Here is a 23,596-nt window from a genome sequence, read left to right as displayed (position 1 = left end):
CTTTTATTAAATCTTATCAAAACCCCCCCTTTAAAAATCATTTTTTACCAAGCAAAATTAGGATTTCTTTCAGAAATTTTTGAACAGTTCAGTGGATGGGATATTAGGGTGAAGTTTCTGGATTTCTTTTTTGTTTTGGTTTTACTCTATTTCAACTGCATAGTCACTCAGTGCTGTAATCTTTCAGTCAGGTGTATTTCGCAGTTAGAAAGAAGCCCAGAGAGCAGTTTGTGCTTTCCACCACCCCATTGCTCCATTACACACATACTAGACTCAATTCTAGCAAGTATTCAATGTCTCCTGAACACGCCTTGCAATTCTATACTTCTACGTCTGTGTTTGTGTTGCTCCCTCTTTCCGAGATGTCTTCATGTTTTCATCAAAGTTCTATTCATGCACAAAAGCCAAAATGTCACCTCTTTCTGTGAAGCCTTCAAAAGTTTTCGGTCTCCCTCTCTCTCAATCCCTATGGAAGCATGGCTTCCATAATACTCTATGTATCAGTTATACCTTGTTCTATGGCAGCACATCTGTGTGTCTGCCACTCAACCCAGTTCTCTGAGGGCAGAAGCTGGGTGGCTTTCTTCATCTTTATACGTCAGTGCTTAGCTCAAGAATTACTGCCAGAGGACGAGTCTTTAAGCCTTCCTATCACAGAAGTATGAATAGTCAGGCCTTTGATATCAAGGTGAAGAAATGAAATGATGTTTTTTATATCAAATGTATCTTGAAATTTCATAGCAGCCACCAGAATAAGCAGAAAGCAAACACTCATTCTCTAAAAGCCGTAAGGGCGGTTCTCTGATAATAAATGAGAAAAATTCTGCTTCCCTTTACCCTTCTTCTTTGTGTTATCAGTTTTTCTTGGAAACACTGGTTGTAGGGAGAGCTCTCAGCATGTCAATACAGGGTTCAGATAGGGGGAAATGGAGGTGGCTCGAAACGTGAAGTGGAGGCAGTTGTACTTGGCCTCATTTTCCCAGCTTCTCCTTTTCTTTTCCATTCCTGGCTCTCTCACCCAGCAGACTGCAGGCCAGCTCTGATTCCTGAGCTTTCTTGAGAGGATAAAACAGTTTACGACAAGTAGACCCCTGACGTAAGCCATGTACTGTAGAAACAGCATCCAGTGATCTAGTGACAGTTGATAGACCAAGCTCCTTGCCCTGTCTCCTTTACTCACCATCAATGAGATCTGGCATTTAGTGGCCCAGGGGGGTGGTCTTGAGTGTCCATGTCAGTCACAAATCACAGCACTCTCTGTCCCTCATCAGGGTGGGGCCATTCTCTGAAATTGGTTTAACCCATTATACCTGTCAGGATTTTTGGTTGCAAGAATTCAATCAGGCAGATTTACGCAACAAAGCACCCAATATCCTGGTAAATCAGAGACTCTGGTTTGAATGCTACACAACTAGAAACAATAGCAATTTTGCTACAAGGGCCTTTGTTGGCACAAGTGCCACTCCCGACATCCCATACCTCAACTCCATAGCTCAACAAACATGGGGCAGCTCCCACCGATTACATAAGGCACTAGGCACCAGGAACTTCACCCTTTCCTGCCCTCTAAGACTTGGCTACATTTGTTACTTGTTTTCTAGAAGGTGAATTTCACAGGCTTTCTTTGCATTGTTTACTTTTCAATACAAGTCTCACATGGCTGCATTTGACTGATAAATACTAGGTCTCATGTGCACATCTTGGCAGCTAGGGAGTTGGGGAGACTTGTTTTTTTGTTTCTACCTTGAGGAAGTGAAATTCATGGGACAGAAAGCTTCTAAAAATTGCAAGGGCTCTCAGAAGGTGCTGAACAACTGGAAAACGTGACAAAAATCTACATCCTGTAAGGCACTAATACTTTTATATAAAACAATATGACATGATTATATCAAGTTCCTCAGTCTGTCTGATAACTCAGTAGTATGTGAAACTCTTTCATGGGGTTTGGGGCAGAGCTCACCTTTCCCGTCCCTGACATCTCTTTCCTAATTAAGAACCTTGCTCTTTATTACTTTCATCACATCATCTCTTCTCCAAAATTCATTCTCCTACATATTGGCAGGGGAAACCTTGATGCATGGAAAATGTCTTTTACTGGTGAGTTTCAACTGGGACCCTAAATACCATCCTTTGTGGACGTGACCCAGCCTTGAGAAGGGACCTTCAGTTGCCAATAATTTTCTGAGCCACACCTCAGCTCATGACTTTCTTTGAATACTATATCCTTGATTCTTTGGGTTGCCTTTTAAGACCAACCACTACAGCTAAGTGAGTTTGCACTAGTCCTAGATTTGAGTCTTTGTGAAAAGATCTCTGTTCTGATATAGCTTGATTTTTCTCCATGCTGACTCTGTCTTGACAGGGGTCAGTATACCTTGCTTGTGAAAGGTAGGCATCCATATAGAGAGCTGCCAATGAAGATTTCTCAAATTAAAATAAATTCATCTTGTCTAGTGATTTCAGATATGCTGTCAGTTCCTAAACGTCCAGAATCATGTCTTAATCATTAATCATCTCTGTATTCCCAGTGTTTAGTATTGTATCTGACATGCCGTGACATGCAATTCATTTTGGTTGAATGAATGAACAAATGAGTGACTGCAGATTGCATAAAGGCCACAGTATATTTCAGCATCGCAGACTGATCATTCATTCGTTCATTCAGCACACATTTTTTGAGAAGTTGGTTTTCTGTGTAAAGCACTACACTAGATACCTTGGAAATCTGAAATTACCCTGATATTGCCAATGATTATAACCATAACCAACATTTATTAGATGCTGACTAAATGACAAGCACTGAGCTGTTTCATGGGCATCCACTTAATTCTCACACCAACCCTGTGAAGCAAACATATTATTATTATTATTCCCATTTACAGGGGAAAGAGCTGATTCTCAGAAAGGTTAAACAAATGAAAACAAGTTGGGGATATGTTTACACAGCAGAGTTGGGAAGGTATAAGAGCCATCTGGAATGTCTTAAATATCACAGTGCAACACATCTGCAGTACTCAAATTCCATTCAAAGAGCCCTTGAGTGCTAAATGGATACAGCTGGGGAATCAGAACTTACCTGGTGACCTTTAGGCAACCTGCATTTTAGCACTAAGGAACTCTACTTTATTCATCCATCCATCCATTCAACAAACATGAATGGCACACTTGCTGTATGCCAGGAACGGTGCTGAGCAATGGGGGCGGGATAATGGAGCTGGGAGAGGGGAGACATGTAAATAGATCTTTGCAATTCATAATAAGAGCTATAATAGAGGTGTGAACATATTTCAAAGGAATATTTTCAACATTTTAGCATTAAGTATGACATTGGCAGTAGGTGCTTCTGGTTACCTTCTATTAGGTAAAGAAAGATCCTTTCATTCCAATGGTTTTTAAAAAAATCATGAATGGATTTGCATTTATTTCAGATGTTTCCCTACATCTCTTCAGATGATTTTTCTACATTTATGGAGATTGTTTCTCTTCTTTTCTTATTACTGTGGATACACAACCATTATCTGTAATGTCATATTTTCTAATATTAAACCAACCTTGCATTTTTAGCATAAAATATAATCATACTTTTATAGACTTATTCAGATTTTTTTTTTTAAATTTTAAAATTCTGCATTCACTTGCTAAGTTGTATGTTTGTAGGATTTATCTATTGCACCAAAGGTTTAAATGTATTAGAAAAGAATTTTCATACTATTAATTTATTATCTTTTAATTTATATAGCATCTGTAGTTATGGCCTCTTCATTAACATTATTTGTTATTCCTTCTCTCTTTTTTCTTGATTAACATTACAAAAAAACTTTCAATTTTATCTAAGTCATTTTAAAAAAATTTTAGTCTTTTAAATGACATTACTTCGGCTTTGCTTCATTCTAAATATTTTCTAATTTTGTGGTATGTGTTTTATTCATTAATTTTGAAACTTTGTCTACTGTAAACATTTAAAGCTATGTTTCCTTCCAAAAACTGTTTTAGCTGTATCCCTCAAATTTTGATAGGTTGATTTTTCATATGTGACTCTTTTGGAATATTATATAATAATCTGATTTCCATTCTGATTTCTCTGTTGTCATGAGTTTTTTAAACTGTGTTTTTAAATTTTTAATAAGTAGGTTTTTATTTTGTTCTTTTGGAAAAGCTGTACTTATTACATTGTTACCCGCTTATGGGCTCTATAGAGAATCTTTGAAATTCATTAGACTTGCTCTGTAGCCTCAACCATGGTTACTTTTTGTAAATAGCCCTTGTTCAGCAAGTAGCTGCGATGCAGTGTTCTGTAATATATCCTTGAGATTAGGCTTGTTACGTGCCTTCAAATCTGTATCCTTGCTGTTCTTTGCTTCATCTATCAGTTACAGAAAGAAGTGTGTTAGAGTGTGTGAACATATACATTTTTCTTAACAGATATCTCAATTTTGTATTCACATAGTTTGAAGCTATAACACCTACCTAAGAGTTTAACATTGTTATATGTTCCTGGTGGGTTGAAGCTTTTATTATTACATAGTGACCATTCTGATTTCTAAATGCTTTTTACCTTAAAGTCAATTTTGTATGATGATATGGTTACACTGGCTTTCTTTTGGCTGGTATTTGCTTGGAAAGAAATGGTTACAAATGGTTAACAGTGGTTAATGCCAGACGATGAGATGAAAGCTATGAAAGGTAACTGTTATTTTCCTTATGCTTTTCAGTACTTTCCAAATTTTATTTAATAAGTACATACTACTTTTGCAAATAGGAAAAATCATGTTTAAAAATTTTTGGTTTAAGAAATGACTGTGTCAAAAGAGATCCTCCTTTCTGAACAGGCTTTAATGCTTTGGGGCCTGATTCGCAAACAACTAAACATGCGTACAATAGAGTTTCTATGTCCATACAGGCAGCTTTTAGCCTTGAACCCTTTATGATGGATTATGGGTCAAGAAAAAAAGCCAAACAGAGCCCTAGTCTGTCCTGCCTCCTGGATAGTTTATTACCAGGGGTGATGAAATGTGAAGTCTTCCCTGACCCTTCCTGGGGAGTTAGTTGCCCCTTCTGGATTTTCATAGCTCTGAAGATGTGAATCTGGCACTCACCACTCTTACCTTGTGGACTTTGGTTTGTTGGGGGCAGAAACCTCTCTTGTTCTGGATGAGTCCATGCTCTAAGCCAGCAAGGTCTATCAGACAGGAAGCATGGTTTGCTGGAAGCAAGATCCAACCACAGGGCCATAGGCAGGTGTCTGGAGTAGTGGGGCTGGGCTCCTAAGCTGGAATCAGTGTCTTTGGGACCAGGGTTAAGGCACAAGGAATGCTGGCCAACGGTGCCAAGGCAAGCTAGTGTTTACTAGATGGAAACCTCTTCATAAGCACTAATCCTTGTAACAATGCTGTGAGGACATAAGTGCTGTCCCTTGTAGCAAATTGCATGGATTGTGTGCTCCACCTGTTCCAACCTCTTCTGGTGTGCTTTCCTGACCTACAGAAGCTGAACAGCTAAAAATGACAGCTCCCACATGCTCTCACAGCTATAATTTTTGATGCAATTTCAGTTTTATCACTTGCACTCTCATGCGACTTGGATTAGTCATAGGGTTAAATATAGGGAAAGAGATTAGGCATGAAACAGCTATATTGCTAGTAAAGAGATGCCAGAGGTTACGTGGTTCTAGGGGCTGGAGGCAGTACCTGGAAACAGCATGGAGCCTGGGTCATCTGGCTCTTCCAGTAATTTGAGAAGCTATTCATACTTAGCAATAAACTCCTTTTGTTTAATAAGTTAGAGTGGATTTTGCTGTTTATAGTTGTGCTCTGACAAATACACCCATTGTATAGCAGGGAAAACTGATAGTTGGAGCTCAGAAGCGATCTGCTCAAGATTACACCCCTAATGAGTGGCAGAGATGGACTGTGAGTGTAGGTCCTTTGATGCCAAGTCAGGGCTCCTTCAGCAGCAGGACAAGCAGCAGACTCAAGGACCAGGCCACGGGAGCTTCCAGGATCATTGAGAAGGTACTGAGAAACCGCATATGGAGATCCAAGGTTTGAGTTCCACAGTGACACTTTGACAACATTACTAGGTAGAAGCTGCTGCCACTCCTCATGGGCCTGGGCTAGAAGCAGGTGGCTTTCCACCAACCCCACCCCCATTATTTGCTCCTACCTGTGGTCTTTTAGACCTTTCTACTAAGTGTATTACTTGCCCTCCTGTATTTCTGTGTTAATATTAGGATCCCACAGTTTTTGTTGCTCATTCGCCTGCGTCCACATTGTACTGTGTGCTCTTTTACTGCTCTTAGAATACTTCATTGCTTCTTCAAAACTTGTTAGGGATGAAGGAGGGAGTAATGTACCTATACGTTGATAGGCACCTAAGCAAATATTGAATTACGATGATCAGATTACTCTTCTGTCTCCCACTAAACCGTCTTAAGTAGGTGTCTTGTCCATATTTGTCCATTGTTGTCTCATATATGGCTCTTCTTATAATTTGTGATTGTTTTATTTGGGAGGATGGTTTTGTTTGTTTTCTTTTTTCTTTTCCATACTGGGAAATAAATTTCATGAAATCGGGGTTCATGTCTCTTTTGATCAAAGTTGTATCTGAAGCCCCTAGGCCAATTCCGGCACAAAGTAAGTATTTGAAAATGTTTACTGAGTAAATTAATGAATAAATGAATGAACAAAAGGCAGGGACCATATTTTTTTTTTCTGTCTTTGTATTTTGGCATCCAGTTCAGAACCTGACATGTAGAGGGTACAGGCTCATTTTAATAGAAAAGGAAGCTAGAGTATGTATACATGACCTACATTCATGAATATAAATTTTTATCTTTTCAGTGTTTTCAAAATTAGAAACTTTGGGTTGTTCATCATTCACCCTACATACATCTGTAGGGTTAGTCGATAAAGATTAATAAGAAAAAAATCCTTTCATGGCTTCAATTTGGCAAAGGATCCAGCATACTGTATATCCTTAATACATTTTCTAAGTGAATACATAAATGGAGGAAGGAATGGTAAGTTTCTGGGCCTTGATAGTGCCTGAAGAAAAAACATACGTCACTTTTAGGCAGTAAGGTAACTGTAGCCAGACTGCAGTGCTTGAATGCACTGGGCGTCTTTGTACAGAGGACAATATTTCCTAGATGGAGTTCTCTCTGGCTTTTCTTTTTTGGCTGGTCGTGGAGAACAAGGGTCTGCAGCAACTTTGTCTCTGAGTGTGGCAGTTGGGCCTGAGCAGTGTCTTCAGACACCGCTCACAAAGCTTAGGAGCTCCTAGGAGAGAGTAGAGAAAAAGGGAATGAGAAAGTGAGAAGAAAAGAAAAAAATGAAATGAGAGAGGCCAGGTGATGAGAATAAGGGAAAGAATGGAAGAGAAAATGGGAAGAGATAATAATGACAATGGAAAACGCTAGTGACACCCGCCAGTTTTTGAACGCCTTTCCTAGAGATTCTGTTTTGTTCTACAATATTTATTATTTCTTTTTTTTTTTAATTTTTGTTTTTTTTTTTTAAGATTTTTTTATTTTATTATTTATTTGACAGAGAGAGACAGCCAGCGAGAGAGGGAATACAAGCAGGGGGAGTGGGAGAGGAAGAAGCAGGCTCCTAGTGGAGAAGCCTGATGTGGGGCTCGATCCCAGAACGCCGGGATCACGCCCTGAGCCGAAGGCAGATGCTTAGCAACTGTACCACCCAGGCGCCCCAATATTTATTATTTCTAATCTTCATAATCCAGTCAACAATGTCAGTAACATTTAAAAATTTTGTTTAATTAATTTGAGAGAGAGAGCGTGAGCGAGCACGTGCATGAGTGGGGAGGGGCAGAGGGAGAGAGAGTCTCAAGCAGACTCCCCACTGAGTGTGGAGCCAGTCACAGGGCTCCATCTCATGACCCTGAGATCATGACCTGAGCCGAAACCAAGAGTCTGAAGCCCAACCGACTGAGCCACCCAGGCGCCCCAATGTCAGTAACGTTGATTATTTTTATTGTGCAGATGAGCGGATAGGCTTAGAGATGTTAGTAAGTAACTTGCTCAGTCATACACCGTTAAAAAGTAAAGCCAATATTTGCTCTCAAGAGTGTCTGACTCAAAGCCATACTATGTTCACCTGGTGATCAATGACAGAGACCCACCACCAGGGACCGCGTGCCTCCCATGGGCCATTGGGATTAGAGATTGCTAAAGATTGTCAACCTCCTACTCTGGGTGGGATATCTAGATGTCAACAGTTTAAAGTAGATATCTATTTATCTGTGTGTGTACACGCACACACACACACACACACTCACACACACATACACACACAGAGGACCAGAAAAAAAGAAAAGAAATATTTGCTAATGTTTTGTGTACACTTTGACCGAAGGCTTCTGGAATAAATACTTAAAAGAAAAAAGATTTAATGGATGACAAATAGTGTGACATTTTCAAATGCCATAATTCCAGAAGTAAAGTAAAACCCCTGACTCCAGCCTCACCCCCCACATGTCGTGAGTAGAGAAAACAAAGCCACATAGACCAAAAAAGCAACAGGAAAATAACAAACAAAACTGAAGGCCATGTAAATATTTTCTGAATGTCCGTTCCCTAAAGGGTTGAGGTCAGACATATGGTTCTATTCACCAAACCCTATACAAAGGACTTGGGCTATTTTATGCCCTGATCATTATTGTTGGTTAAATTAAAGCCCGATCAAAAAAGTGTAATGGAATATTAATTTCAGTTACTGTAGCTAATTGAAAACACAGCAGGAGTTGTGACTATGGAAAATAGAGTGAGAATACTCAGATGCACGTCCAAGCCTAGCCTAACTCTTTTCAAGTTGGGCAGTAGCATATTTTTGAGAAATGGCCATTATCCCTAGAGTCTATACTTAAGCACATCAGGACAAATACTAGGCTTGGGAAAAAAGACAAGCAACTAACTCTCAGCTATCAGCAGACTTCAAAAAAAGTCAAGTTCAATTTTAAAACTATCGGTTGTTAATTTGTTCACATGAAAGACATTGCAAAAATATATAATTCTGCCAAGCCAAGGACTGTGTGGTTTTCTTCTTGCTTGTCCCCAGTTTGAAGACTACATCCTGTTATCTAGACTCTCAGCAATAATTGTTGGGTGAATATGTGTATGGTTGTTGACGACCTTTGTTTAGTCTAACAAATGAGAGAGCTCTCTTTCTTAGACAACTGACTCTTTTCCTAAGTGAAAGTACAGACCAATAAGATTTGGGAGAGAGAAGACAACTGTACTTTAGCTTGATATTTGAATCTGAGAGATGAAGAATTTTGAGCAAGACTTTTTGTCTGTTTTGTTCATTGCTATATTTCCAGTGCCTAGAACAGTACCTGGCACATATGAGATATCAATAAATATTTGTCAAACTAACGAATAAATGCTTAACATGGAGTTAGAAGGAGAGAATGATTAAGCAAAGGAGACAAAGTGGAGAACTCAGAATGTCACAGTGTATTTTATTTTATTTTTTTAGAGAGGGAGCAGGGAGGAGCAGAGGGAGAAGGAGATAGAGAATCTTGAGTAGTCTCTGCAAGCAGCCTGATGCGGGGCTCCATCCCACAACCCTGAGTTCATGACTTGAGCCGAAATCAGGAGTCGGACGCTTAACTGACTGAGTCGCCCAGGTGCCCCCCTCCCCCAGTGTATTTTATGTCTTTGCTGAGTTACCAGTTTTCAAACATCAGGCATACTCCTATTTGATATGAATACAAGAATCCCCTCCTCAAATCAGTATAATCTGCCTTGTGGGATTAATAAGCTTTCTTTTTATGAACATGAGGGACTGGGGTAATGCTTTTAAAGCCATGAGTTCCAGCAACTTAGTGAAAGTTGCTCTACAATCACTTAAGATGCAGAGGGGACGTATTAGGGCGAGACCAGTCATTTTCATGTTGCGGGAGAATGGTATGTCCTTAAGGAGAATTTGTATTAGGTTTCTGGGCTTTGTGCTCTCAACCTCCATTACCGACTTAGGCTCGTTGATTTTTCCTAGAAGAGGCTACTTCTACTCATTTTTCTTAAAGCAAAGATACTTTACTGATTATCAAAGGCCAATGACGCAGAGGATATACATGTGAGGCCATGTCGAAGTAGCAGTGAGAGAAACGTTCTTCTGAAGAATGCTCCTAGGATATGTCCTTAATCTACACTTGACTGCATAATGGAGGGAAACACTAGCAAAAACCAAGCTGGGTGCACTTTAGCAGGAGTAATTTGGATGGGGTAGAAAAAAATGTCATCAACATTCAATCGTTACCCTATATGGCATCTGATTATTCTTTATAGAGCAACTGTGTGTGGTATTCTGTGTATGTGGGTGGCATTATTTTGGCTTTTTCAGGCAAGTATGTATATGTTGTTTGTTGTCTTCTCCTTTTGTTATACGCTTAACCATCAATTTAAAGGGGGGGGGAGACTGTTGAAACAACATTTATTTTCATTTAGAAAAGTACCACATTTTCTGAATCCATTTTGAATTCAGTTGTAGTGATGGAAAATTGGTAAAATTTTGCATAGAACCACAAATTTGAAAAATTATCGCAAAGTTTAGTGTTCCTCTATTGTCTCATGATCATACACCACAGCCGAAGTCACACACTTTTGAACACATCTCGTTTGAACTGAATTCCCAGAACTATGGTACAAAGATGCAGGCAACAGTTTTCACATCGTCAGGAAATGTTCAGTGGGCTTTTGCATTTTGTTCCACCTAAAAACTATTTGAATGTGACTCTTTCGCATCACTGGGTGAAGCTCTCGGGTGTTAGGAGACACAATGGGGCTCTCTTTAACAACCAAGAGGAGGGGAGAAGTCATAAGAGGGCAAGCAATAAAGCCAAGGGGAACATGGTTTATGAATGCAAAACTTACAGTAGAACTTTAGATAGGAAAAAAGTTGACAATGCAAGTTAAAGCTGGCCCCAGGCAGCAATAACTTACTGAAGTGGCATTTATTTGGCTGATAACCCAGGGTCTTGCTGGACTTGCTAGTACAACAGAGGTAATCTTTATGGAAGAATGAATTACAAGAGCAGTTTGCAGTCACATTATTTGATCTTTCCCTTATGTAGAATGACCTTGTGAGCTCCCCCAAAGTTCCAAGTTTCAACTTTCTGCTGTGACTTAGCAGCAGAAATAGGTGTCCTTCTATATATCCCCAGAGATTTTTCCAGTAGGTTTGCAGTATGTCCTGCTCGTGGTAGAACAAGTGATAAGGATTTAATGTGAGATTTCATCTCATGGTGTGACTAAACTGAAAGTAGACTGAGTAGGATATTCACATTCTGAGAAGTAAAGTGACTTGCTCAACGTCATACAGCCAAGTGACCTGCTTTAGATGACATGCCAGTAGCTGTCATTTGGGAGCTAAGTAAACAGGCTCAGATCAAGAAGTCTCAAGGTAGAAGAGGATTATAAAAAAGATTATAACGCTTTTCTGAGAAGCATGGGTGTCACGAGAGCAAGACAAATATTGAATTATTTGTAAAGACTCGTTTTTCTTTCTTTTTTCTTCTCTAAGTAGGAATGATATTAATGGGCATTAAATAATTTTGCAGCTGAAAGGTCGAAATTTACTCTTAATACCCCATGTCTTCTATTCATATAGTTTCAAATGATTTCTCATGAGCTCTGGACCCATGTTTCCAATTGCCTTGTGGGAATCTTTCAGTCTGCACTGGAGACACCACAACCTCTGCACACTCTAAGCTGAACTGATTGTCTCTCCTCCAGAATCAGCTCTTTGGCTTCTATTTTTGATTCTGCTTAATAACTCCACTATATACACGGTCTCCCATGTCAAAAATTTGGAAATAATCTTTAACTCTTTCACCCTTCCTACTTGTGTAATTGTCATGAAATTCTCTTGATTTTGTTTCTTAATCAATTCTCAAGCCCGTCTTTTCCTCTGCCTGCTTACTGCCACTCCTGTAGTTTAGCTACTGATTACTATCAGTCATGAAAGTTGTTTTTGGGAAAATATAAACAGTGTGATACGACAGTTTCTGGAACCATCTCCCTGATAAGGTGACATGTTGGTCAGATGACAAGGAACCACTCTGGGATGATCTGCAGGGTAGAGAAGTTCCAGGAAGAGATATGATAACCCACAAAGACCCCAAAGAGAGAGCAAGCTTGGTGGGTTTGAGAAGCAGAAACAAGACCAGAGTGTGCAAATCACGGCGAGCCAGGGAAGGATATGAGGTGTATGAGGTCAGAACGTCTTAGGCCATGGGAAGGAGTTTGGATTTATTATAAGTGTCATGACAATTTATTGGCCATGGAGAGAGAAGAAACACCCATGGCTCTGGAACATTAGTGACGATATCAATGACATGAGGAAGTTGAGAAGAAGGGCTAGTTTGATGGGCAAAGAGAGTTTTAGTTTGAAAAACTAATCAATGGCTCTGCAAGTCAGATATGTGAGTTCACAGACTGAGGAATTTGTTGCTTAAAGATCAGAGTAGATGTTCTCATTTTGATGAAATTACCAAAGAAGACACACAGTGAAGATAGATCGTAAGAGAGAGGGAGCTAAAGAAGAAGGCCAAGGATAAAGCTTTGGAGAAGTGGAAATGGTGGTCAAGAGAGAGCCTCAAAGGAAATTTGTAAGGATAAAGGAGAGCTGGCCATGTTCTCAGACATAGGGATGGGGCCACTGGCAGAAGAGATAAAAAATACTGTTATGAGTTGTGGTGAACTCTGGATTAAGGTAAGCTGGGACCAGGCTATAACATATAAACCTTAAAGAAAGATGAACTATCAAGTTGGGGTTGCCTGGTCAGGGTAGGGGGCATATATAAGTGGACAGAACTCAAGCCAGCTACATGTGCTGGGCCCGGTTAGGCCAGCCAGGCAGGCCAAGGCCCAGGTCTGTTTTGGTCAAATACGAGTGCAAGGAGCTCATGCTGGCTGACCTTCCTCACTGAAGTAGGCCATAAGGTCATGTCCTGTGAGTGAGGTTAAGTTGAAGGAAGTCAAGGGGTGGGCCTTTGAGGATGAATGTTGAAAACAGCCACTGTGGTTCCCTAGAATGATTAGTCAACAAGGGATGTGTAAAACCATTTCTGAGGATCAGTGAGAGCTCAGCTGAGGTTAGAAAGCATTGCTTTATGGTGGCCCAGTTTCCATGGTTTCCTTTCTCATGCAGCCTGGGAGAGGGAGCGGAGAAAACCAATTATTGTCTACAATACGTCTAGGGTAAGAAGTAGTAGTTTGATGTTAGAGACTACTATATATTTTTTTCCCCAGTGGCACAATATTATTTTGAATTTTGTAGAAAAAATGGAAAGATTATAGATCAAATTGAAATTTGTTATTTTTCTGTACTAAAGAAATCGTATAGGATTCAGACCAATTTCAAAAATCTGTAATAAGTAGAACCAAGGTTTTACATTAAGAAGCCTACAATGATTTATATTTAACTCTGATTTTAAAGAAAATTGAAAATGTTGGACCACTTGTTATAGTGATTTGGGCTCTTATCTAGAAAGCATGTGCTTTGGAGACCAAGAATGTACAAATAAATAGTAATGGTATAAGGCAAATTTTAAATTTTTTGAGTGACACGTTAACAATGTGAAGTTTTCCACTGACTGATATTTTAATGTCACACCCCCCAACAAACCTATAATTAAAGTTATTTTGGCATTTTCATCTCAAATCCCTGCTTTTGGGGGGTGGGCGGGTTATAATTTCACTTTTAAAATGAGCTTCCAGATACAATTTGACATAAAACACAAAGTCTTATCCTAGCAACAATTTCCCCTCCACCTTTCCATCACGAAAGATAGGAATATGTGTCCTGTCAGTTTTAAAAGTTATAAAGGTTTTTAAAAAAAGGGAAACTTAACCTTTGCTTGTTTGTTTTTGTTTGTTTGGACCTGTTGACCAGAGTATACCTGTAGGGATGAAAGCTTGGCTACAGTCTAATCTACGCGGACATCAGAGGTCATTAGAGCATATAGCAGTTCTAGAAGGCAGTAGCCCCACTTACTATGCTTGTCTTCTCTCAGTAAGAACATTAATTAATTCATATTTTTTCTGGGATAGAAGTAATACTTGCCCAGTGATTATTCTCAGGAAAAGAATTTAGGCCTACAGCTACACATTTTAAATAGCATATGAATAAGTTAAGGCAAAAGCATCAAAATAGAAACAAACAAGACTCAAGGCAGTGGAAGGAGAATCATCTCTCTTTCTGTACATCGTTCCTTTCTCAAAATCTCTTAAGAACAGAAGTTTTAAGTGGAATTCCAAAGGTTTCCTTTCCTACTCATTTATTTTATATATATTTGTGTATGTTTATCTTATATACACATATACATATGTACATACGTGTAATACACATATATGCCATGTTTATGTATGTATAGACGTAGGTTGTGCGTGTATCATGTATTACATATGCATTTATAAATCTCTTGGGAAAACTCTCCTGAGCAATCATCTTCTGGGCCTTTTCCCGCCTTGAATATGAATTCTGACCCAGGAGTGGGAGGCTTTAGATACTTCTGAAGCAGGGAGTTAAATTCTTCACTGGAATTCAGAAAGTAAAAGGCAAGTGCTTGGGAAGAAATCTTGTGCTGAGGTGGGGGGTCATAGAGAGGGCATTCAATTCTCTTAGGAAGGTCATGGGGGCAGTAGGAGGGGTCACGGGCCCAGGGTCCCTTGAAGAATGCCATCCTTTAAGTAGATTTTAGGCATATTACTGGTTGGGAAGCATCAATATGGTCTTTCTTGCGCAAACAATTCTAGGAAATGCCTCCCAAGACATTTTATAGTCCAGGGTGGGAGTGAGGAGAGGGGTGAAAACTCAAACAACTTATTTGAGTTTATTCCCATCAGAATAAGTACCGAGTCACACACAAAAATCGGTTCTAAAAGTCTTGGTGCGAAGACTTTACTTTTCCTCAAGAGAGACATTTTCCTTATGGACCTCCTTCCTGCTCTCCTCCGCACACACGTACAACTTAATTTCCTCAGACATAACAGAGTCCAAGCTTCAAATACTTCCAGAGATTTTACAGCTCCCTCCTCAAATTTTAAAATTCTCTGGTGTTAAAAAGAAATTCTCTAGTGTCAACCTCACATGTATAAATATGAAAGAAAGGAGCAACGTCAGGGACTAGCACCGAGCTGAACGTAGTGCTACTTAGTGCAGTTCTTGATAAACCTTTATGGCAAATGAGAGGTTTTCCATTTCCCCAGCTGGCTGGCTCTAAGATGTTGGGAGGGTTTTTTTTCTTTTTTTCTTTAACACAAGGCTCTTAAGAATTTGTAGCTATGTATTTTTAATACTGTCAATAAACAGCTTCCTCAAGACTCAGAGGGGCAATAATGGAAGCTGTTAACAAAGTGTGAAAAGCAACGGGCTAGCAAAGGTTAATCACATGGCTGGCCACTAATGACCTCTACAGCCCTCAGTTTAAACCCAACAGCACTTGTAAAGACCAATCACGTGAATAATTTCCTGTCTGAGGTAGCCTTTATGGTTAAGAATAAAAGCAGAGCTGATTGTGAATAGAAAGCCCCCGGCAGGGGAGGTGGTTATTATTTTTAAGCTGATCTAAACACCTGGGTTTCCCACTGGACCCTATTAAACTTCCTCCATTATGTCTAAATATTTCAATCATTTCTACAGCAGTTGTGAATTCGTGCATTAATAAGGTAGGCCAGGACAAGGAGAGGGGGCAGGTTGATGAATGGCAAAGAACCCCTTCCTCAAGGTGATGACCATCAGGTAGGGAGAATCCCAGGCTTTGGGAAGGGATTTGGAGGGGTCATCCCTCCCTCTGTAGCTCCCCGACCTCACCCTGCCTCAAGGAAGACCACACGTAAGGCCATTCAGATGAAGAAAATTTTACTATTTTAAAGGCCTGTAGATGAGGAGATTCCTTAGCTTGCCCTGGTAACCCATTTCAATGTTTTACAGCCCTCACCATCAGCCAGTGGTTTTCCCATCTAAAGAACTTCAGTCATTTCTGCTGTGGTTAGAGCCACTTTCCCTGCCCTGGCTTTGGATGGCTGTATTTTGCTGATCTTTCCACATTTTATTATCGATTTGGTTAAACATTACTCCTCTCCCAATAAAATTGTTGTCTTTGAAGACTTTTTCATCTACCTCCAGCTTACAGATCGGAACACATTTAAGTTAGGCGCCTCGACAAAGGCTCTTATCTAGTAACAATGATATTTTTTCAGGTTCATGGCAAGGACAAGATTTAAAAGCAGTAGGAGGGCTTCAAGATTCCAATTTGGTACCTAGGATTCGGTTGATCAGTGCACACTCAATGCTTCCTCTCTTGCCACTCCTTGTTTGCATGAGCTCACATCCCTTTATATTGTTTGTATATATATTTCTTTTCTGAATTATATTGTAAGACCCAAAAAGGGCAAACTGTAGTAGAGAAATAAGAATGAGATACGCAGCCAGATCTAAGTTCAAATTTCACCTCTGTTACTTCTCGCGAGAGCTTGGATAAGTTACGAACCATAATAAGACTCGATTTTTTGAAAGCAATACCTACTTCTTGGAGTTGCTGTAAGGAAAAAATTAAGTATGTATAGTCCCTGAAATTCAGTGGGCACTCCGTATGTTAGTCTTCGTCCCTTTGTTCTTTATTAGCAACCCCGAATCCAGCATGGTACTCTGTCCTTGATAAAGACCCATGTGAGGCATTCACATTTAGCATATTGGGGTTTATTTGACACCAAGTAGCAGACACACAACTTGAACTAATTTAGGCAAGAGGTGAATTTACCGTTTCACCTAGCCAATCAGCAGGAAACACTGTAAAGGCAGCTAGGTCTCAGAGATGCCTAGAAACAGGGACTCTCTGGGTGGTCACCAGGACAATCATCTTCTCTATTCCTCTTCCCAATCCACAGTCTTATGTTCTCAGACCAACTTCTGTTTGGCTTGAAACATGGCCACCTAGTGCACTTAGGCTCCCATGTCCCAACTTTGGCACGAAGAGAAAGTCATACCTCTGTGATCTGTAATTAGAAAATCATGGGGGTACGATTCAGATCTGCCTAGATGGGTCATGTACCCATTCCCAAACCCATCAACTGAAGCTGGCAGTTGGGAGAAGGAATTGTAATTGCCACTCTCTATCAAACTCATGTGGTTGAAAGAGTGGTAGTGTTAGTTCCCCCAAGGAAGAGAAGTTGTTTTCTAGAATAAAAGAGAGTGGCAGATAGCAGAACAATAAATACTTACTTCACCAGAAATCCCAAAGGACCCCTCTTCACCTATACCTTTACTGCCACAGAGGTGATATACGTATCTTCATAGCCAGATGACCTTGCCAAAAGATTTAGAAGAGGGTATTTTTAATGCTTTCTCTTGATTGGGCATTGATAATGACAATAATGGTGATGGTGATGATAAGAGCAAGCAGATTCTTGACATTTATACAATGCACTAAAAATCTGCCAGTTTCCAGATCATTCTAGAGCTACCGTAGGTGGTCTACAGCCCTTGTGGTATAACTAGAGCAATCATATTTTTCCAGTAAAAACACTGGGACACAAATTTGTGGTTCTCTGAGCCTTTCAAATTTACTGCAATGAACATGGATTATTTCTATGATTAAGCTAGCGCTATTAGAAATAAATGGGACATGTGGTCTTATACGTGAACTCTCCAAACTCTTTCCCACCTCCAGGGCTTTCCACATGCTTCTTTCCATGGGCCCAGATCCTCCTCTTTCATGGATGTTTGCTTCATGTTCCTTGGATTTCAGCTGAAATGTCATCTCCACAGAGGAGCCATGACCAGAGGCAGGTTTTGTAGGGCCTGGAGCTTATATACTTTGGGGGTTCTCTTTAAGAAAAAGAATACAATACCACAAACATAAATCTATACTCAAAAGTGAATATTTATTTAGAATAAAAAAAGACATCACGATAATAATGAATTTAAAAATGTAACTAGTATCATAAACACAGCTTTAATAGTTTTTGTCTGCATTCTCTGAACATATCTTTTTTTTTTCATTGAGATATAATTGGAGGCTCAGTTGATTAAGCATCTGACTCTTGATCTCAGCTCAAGGTCTTGATCTCAGGGTCGTGAACTTGAGTCCCACATTGGGGCCTACTTAAAATAAATAAATAAATAAATGAATGAATAAATAAATAAATAAATAACAAATAAAATAAATAATTGATGTGGCTATCTATCTTTTGATTGCCTTTTCATGTAACAATGATATTGTAATATTTCCCAAGGTGAGAACTAGAAAGATAATTTAGCTTTCCTCTGGCATAATAATAAAAAATTGTTTTTTTTTAATGTTTTTTATTATATTACGTTAGTCACCATACAGTACATCCTTGGTTTTTGATGTAGAGTTCGATGATTCATTAGTTGCGTATAACACCCAGTGCATCATGCAATACATGCCCTCCTTACTACCCTTCACCGGCCTATCCCATTCCCCCCCCCAAAGCCCTCAGTTTGTTTCTCATAGTCCATAGTCTCTCATGCTTCATTCCCCCTTCTGATTACCACCCTTTCTTTATCCCTTTCTTCTCCTACCGATCTTCCTAGTTCTTATGTTCCATAAATGAGAGAAACCATATGATAATTGTCTTTCTCTGCTTGACTTATTTCACTTAGCATTATCTCCTCTAGTCCCGTCCATGTTGTTCCAAATGTTGGATATCATTCTTTTTGATGGCTGAGTAATATTCCATTGTGTATATGGACCACATCTTCTTAATCCAGTCATCTGTTGAAGGGCATCTCGGCTCCTTCCATGATTTAGCTATTGTGGACAATGCTGCTATGAACAAAAAATTGTTTTTTAATTATTGACAATTTAGAAAAGTTTATTTCAGCTTCACAACTGTTTTTTTTTTATTACTACTGCTATGCAAATGTTTAGTAGTATTATTTTCACACAGAGCAAACGCTCTGTCTTCCTCCCTGCATGTCAGATCTGGTTTCTCTCCCATTACCTGTCTACTTCTGGTGCTGGGCAATGGAGAATGCAGTCATATCAGGGGACACCTTCTAGGCATGTACCCTGTGTCATTCTGCTATATGAGCTGGTAAAGAGTCTGGGAGGAGTGTTCTTGGAAACCTTGCCTACATTGGTATGCTAGCAGTAACTTAATTATACTTTGTAATATGTCTCACCAAACCCAAATGAAACGTACTTCCATCTCAATTTTCCCCTAACTAGATCCCCAAATGCCCGTGGCCCTCCAACTCCACACAACATAAGGGAAAATACAACATGAGACCAGATTAGATTAGAGAGAGATGAATGATCTTAACTGACTGCAATGAAAATATCTTGCAGTTGCAAACTTTACAAGAATATATAGCCATATGAATACACTGTAGGGCTCTCCCTATCTCCAGAGCCTTGGAAGGAGCTCATGCAAATGAGACACTTTCAAGCTCAAACTTCATTAGCTTCAAGGTAAATCCACTTTCATACACAATCCAAAAGGCAGGTTCCTGTGCCTCATAATCTACTGTTCTTTTCCCTTTTAGCTCCTAGCATGTTTTAAAATTAACTACTAATCAGTATGCCTGCGTGTTAATATCTGTCTCTCACACTAGAATTGTGTGCTCCATAAGAGTGGGACTACATGTGCTTTCACCCACTGGATACCGAGGCCCATCCTCATGCTAGCACATGCTCAGCACTCAGTAAGCCTTACTTAACACAACTAAAAGAATAATGAGTAGACTCAAGGGACAACAGGATTGAATACGGACATTGGTTCCATCACTACCCTTCCTCCGCAGCTGCCCAGGGCCCAGGCTCTAATTAAGTCACCTCTTCCTGACCCACCTTCTCCAGGCTGCACCTGGTTCCAATCCCACAACAATCTGAGACCCGTGATTAAAATCTGTTTGTCTTTCCCAATTTCTTTTTCCCTAAGGTCAAGTTGTCTTCTGTGGGACCAAAAAACCGATCTGATAAATTAGTCTGTGTTAATAATAATACTATTTTATGATTTACAAGGCACATTCCCATGGATGATGCTAATATGCTAATGAAAAAAGGCAAGTGAAAGATACACACTTTGCACGGGTTTTCTAAAGATGCCACATCTAGCTCACCCTGCCCCCCACCACAAATACACGCAAATAGACGTAAACTGAACAATGGCAAGAATCTCAAGTTGGTTTGGAAGGAGGGAAAGATTTATGGGAAAAAAATATTGAGAGGGCAGGATCTTGTAGGTCTTCCTGGAAGCCACACTTTGTGGAAAGCCATCAACTTCTTCTCGTCTTGGTCCCTGCTTCAATCTCCTGATTTGGGGACAGTTTATATTTGTTCTCCTTGGTTCGGAATTCAGGATTTTGTGACATTGTATCAGGGATGCACAATCTGGAGAAAGACGGAGATAACTTAATTTTTAAAATTTACTTCCACACTGTCTCACTTCATTTTCATTGGCCTTACAGGGCCAGTAAACTGAATGAGTTACGAATGTTTGCTGGAACTGTGTAAGAGAGGCACCAGACCTGCGTAAGTCCACACTACAGAGTGAGTGGGAGGGAATGCCAGAACGAAGGTCTAGACCCTGAGCAGGCTGTTCCTTCCCTGAATCATGTTGCCTTTATATTTATAGCTCTTCTCACATATTCGAGGGCTGACTTGTAGCAGAATATTATAGACTCACATATCCAATTCCATAAGCATTTGTCAGTGGGTACTATGAAGTAGTCTCTGTCTTAGGCACAGGGAATTCTGAGATGAATAGGACAGAGTCCTGCCATCATGTTTCTTGCAATCTTGTCAAAGACACATGTAAATAAATGGATTAAAAAATGGTGCCCCGTAAGTACAATAGAATATTGAAACAGAGGTGCTCTGGGAGAGAGACTAATGAACTTAGGCAGGGATGGGGGAGTGCGGAAAGCCTCTAATGAGGAACTGACATATGACCTTTATATCTGATGGGGTTGCCAAGCACACTGGATGAGTCTCGTTCCCCCACATTTCGCAATAAGGTGATCCACACGGCAGTGGATCTTCACTAATAATACGAGCCAGCATGCAACGAGAAACCTCTATTTCAGACACTGTTGGGCTTTGACATTTATAAGCTCATTAAATCCTCACAACTTTTTGAGGATTAGTACTCCTCATTTTGTAGGTGAAGAACTCGAAGCTTAGGGAGTGAAACTTGCCCAGGGTCTTACAGCTGCTATGAGGCAAAAGCAGGGTTCTAACTCAGGTGGCTCTCACTCTGGGGCCCACGCTCTTGACCAAACAGCATACTAGTGAAGAGAGGCCTTGGCTACTGTGCTTGACCCGTTAGACTTTTCACAGTGTTTCCCCTATTTCAACTCTTTGGAAGCTCCTCGGCACCCTGAGGACGAACCCCTGCAAGGATGGTATTTTTTCCATGCCAAGACAGCGAAAATGTCACACACTCAGTAAGAGATAGAGCTGGGCCAGTAGTCAGCCTGTTGGACTTCCAGTTAATGCCCTACTCACTACGGAATGAATGGAGTCTGCCACGTGCGGAGAAGTTATTGCTACTTTCCCCACGCACCGCCCCTCCCTTCCCCTATCCCATCCTCCCACCACCAAGTTTCCTATGCTTGATTGTAAAAAATCCAAAGAAAATTTCTCTATATAGCTGGGTAGGAATGGAGGACAGATCTTTTCTTTCCTGTGCTTGGAGGATGGGAAGAACCTACCTTCTACTCTTTCTCATAAATGATCCACATGAAAGGAAGAATGTAGCCTATGATGTTATCCTCTAACCTGTCACTGCAGAAAAATAGGTGCTGTTAAGTTTTAAAGGAGTAATCAAAGGTGTGTCCCACGTGGGTGACCCATCATGTTTACGTCTGGGTGGAACTGATAATGGTGTAAATATTACAGGAGCCCAATCCACTTCAGGCTATTATCAATGCATTTGGAGGGTCTGTGGTTAAAAAAAGGACTCTAAGTTACCTTACCACGTGGGTTGAAAGAGTCACAATACTCCTTAGCTAACAAGGTGAACCTTGCTGGTCTTTGTGAAGTTAGCTGCCTCCCAAGGTCCAAGGCCTCTCCGTTATTATTCCACTGAGGAATTCCAAATCAAACCTTTACAAGGAACAAACAAAACTTTATTTTATGCGATTTGGCTTTCAATGATTAAATCTTATTATTTTAACAAAGATTACTGTATTCTTTCCTTGAGAATTTGATAGATATTGCTTAATGAGTTTTGCCCCTAGGAATATATGAGCAGAACACATATATGGAAGGCCCAAACTTAATTTGCCTTTCATGTTCATCTGAGGTTGGGATAGGAGCATTTAAGATAGCAAAAATATATGGGAAAATTTGAAAGGAACTGCACCTTCTCAGAAGGGCAAATTAAAGCACAAATAAATTCAAGGTATCTAATATATTGCAAGTGCTCACGGAGATATGAAAAGGTAGGTATTGTACTAACATATGAGAAAAGCTATCAGATGGTGAATTGTTATACATATGTCAGTAATTTGATAGCTCCCTCCCATCCTCACTTGCGATGTCCCCCCGCCCCCCCCCCAAAAGAAAGTGTTCTATCCCCCGGACTCCTTTTCTTCCACCTGGACTGAGGGCCTGGGAATGGCACATCTGGTAACTCCACGCCTGGCACTGTTGTACTTAATAAGAGCAGATACTCGGTAAATATTCGTGGCATTAATGATCAAATGAATAGGCAAACTTCTGGATCTTAGTTCTTATGTGAAACCCAGTTATTGACAGATTGGAGAATACTTTTTGATAAAGTACATCATTGCTCAGAGACATGTTTCTGTAACATTTGTTCAACTTTGTTTCATCCAGCATGTACTAGATTCTGACTACAGAATCATACTGAGGAACCCTGAAATAATATCATATTTGAGGAAGTCCTGCTTTAAAAGTTAAATAAACATACGAGATGTCAGAAGGCATAATTAATGTTGGATGAGTGCTATACTCTCTATGCTACCGATATGTAAAGAAGAAGGATTCGTGCAGAATGGTCTGCAAAATCTTCTCGAAGCAAAGCGGATGCTTGAAGGATAGATTATATCTGGCTCAGTGGGAGGGAAAGAGGACCATAGTTTTCATCTTTTTTCCTCCTAGCACCGGACAGGACACACTCCCGTTAATAGCAGTGTCTTACTGTGCAATGGGGGTTTGAGTTTGGGGAAAGGAGTTTTGAGTAGGCTAAAGAAATGCCCTTCACCCCATTTTCCATTGAGATTCTGAATCCTCATCTTACATGGTGCACCTTGAAAAATATTGGGGCTTCAAAGGTGAGTGAATGGTCAAAATTTCCAGGGACTCAATAACTGACAATTTACTTTTATTCTTTTAGACTCTTTTGGGATTACTTAGCCTGATTGAAGAGCACCTGTGGAAGCTGTGAATTCTTGGGGATTCACTTCTTTGGGGATTTTATTTGTGGCAGTGGGAGAGGAATAGAAATCTCTTTGTCTACCACTTGGTACAAAATGTATTACCGGTCTTGTCTGCTTCTACCTACAGAATCAGAGAATTTTGGAACCAGAACACATCTCTGAGACTCTGCATTGATTCAGCTCTCATTCCATAGATGAAAACA

This window comes from Ursus americanus, chromosome 4, assembly GCF_024610735.1.
Source record: "Ursus americanus isolate L20-20 chromosome 4, mUrsAme1.1.p, whole genome shotgun sequence".
Classification (NCBI taxonomy): domain Eukaryota; kingdom Metazoa; phylum Chordata; class Mammalia; order Carnivora; family Ursidae; genus Ursus; species Ursus americanus.
Note: the sequence above shows the minus strand (reverse complement) of the source record.